The sequence below is a fragment of the Pseudorca crassidens genome, chromosome 2 (assembly GCF_039906515.1).
Source record: "Pseudorca crassidens isolate mPseCra1 chromosome 2, mPseCra1.hap1, whole genome shotgun sequence".
Classification (NCBI taxonomy): Eukaryota; Metazoa; Chordata; class Mammalia; order Artiodactyla; family Delphinidae; genus Pseudorca; species Pseudorca crassidens.
Window position 1 is genome coordinate 107179153 of NC_090297.1, and position 1387 is coordinate 107180539.

The 1387-nt window shown below is 51.1% G+C and overlaps 1 non-coding gene across 1 annotated transcript; it reads left to right on the top strand.

The window, feature by feature from the left end:
• Positions 1-980: 980 nt before the first annotated feature.
• On the top strand, positions 981-1053 carry TRNAV-CAC (transfer RNA valine (anticodon CAC)). The gene has a single exon. It is a non-coding gene; the product is annotated as a tRNA-Val (tRNA).
• The last annotated feature ends 334 nt before the right edge of the window (positions 1054-1387 follow it).

Consider the following 1387-nt stretch of genomic DNA (forward strand, 5'->3'; position numbering starts at 1 on the left):
AGGAACAGTGCTGGTCACTCAGTAAGGCTCGAGAAAGCTGCTATTATCCTTATTATGAAGTCTTTTATTTCCCCTTCTAACTGTACCACTGCTGACCTTCAACATTCCCCAGAACAAATTACGATTGTTTAGCTGACCTCTTCTCCCTCATATTAGTGACGTGCATCTGGAAAACTGGTTGGTTTGGATGGTGATCTAACTGGTGATCTAAAGGCAGTGGGGGACTGGATCCAACTTCATCAGCTTCTTGGACCCTGGGCAGGCATGACAATTGTTTAGCTCACGGTAGACAATCTCTTGCACATGTTTCTATAGCAAGAGCTTTTCACAGATAGTCAGACATACCTTAAGTATTATAAGAAAAGGGCAAGTATGCACCAGTGACCTGTCTTTTTGGTTGTTGTTGTTTGAAGAAATCAGAGGAAGAAAATAGAATTTACCTGGAAGTTGTAGATTTCCTCCTTCAGTTATGATGGAGTGTTTGTAGCAAGCTGGCATTCACCCTGAAAACGACTAAGTCAAGTGTGGATTAAAGGAATTCTGTTTGAAGGCTTTGGAGAAATGCAGCTAGGACCCACAGGATCAGCTCCAGAGAGAGAAAAGTTCACTGGAATGAACCTAATTCTCTACCTTTTCCCCTTAGGCCCAAAGGGCACTTGCGCGAACCCCCGGCTCCCGCGGCTTCTGGGAGCTGAGGAGTCAGCGGGGCGACTCCTGCACTCGGGGGCATAGCTGTGGATCCGAGGACTCTGCGGTCGGTGCGGGAGCCCAAAGGCCGACTGTGGGAGACTCGGGGGGTCCTCCCTTCGGGGCAGGCTCGGAACCCTAAAAGCAGGGCCTCTCGGAAGCCGCAGTCTCCTTGCCTGAGAGTTCTTGGGGCTTCAAGTTTCATTCTTCAGTTAAACAACTTGGCGAGTAGGGCAGTGCTGGCACGACCTACGCATTTCAGGGATGTGTCACTGAGCTGTAGCACCCGCCGTGTTTCCGTAGTGTAGTGGTTATCACGTTCGCCTCACACGTCAAAGGTCCCCCGTTCGAAACCGGGCGGAAACAAACGTTCTTCCTTTCTGAAACTTTTACCTTCCCTTTCAAAAAAGCAAAACGGCCGAAAGGCAGGGGCTGAGGCAGCGGGCGCAACTGCATTTTCCATCCCCAAGGTACAGGCCAGGAGTTCCGTTGCTGCCTGAGAGCCTGCTCAGCGCTAGGAGCCAGCCCTCCTTTCTCCGCTCTGAGTCACTGCGGAGTCCAGGCCACAGCCAGCTGACCCAAGTGCGCAAAGGACAAGGCTGACTTCGGCTCATTTTTACATCCGGAAATCCCCTCACCTCCTAAGCAGGCGCCGAAATCTCTTGCACATGTGCACGCGAGTTATGGCTCTGGAAACCAA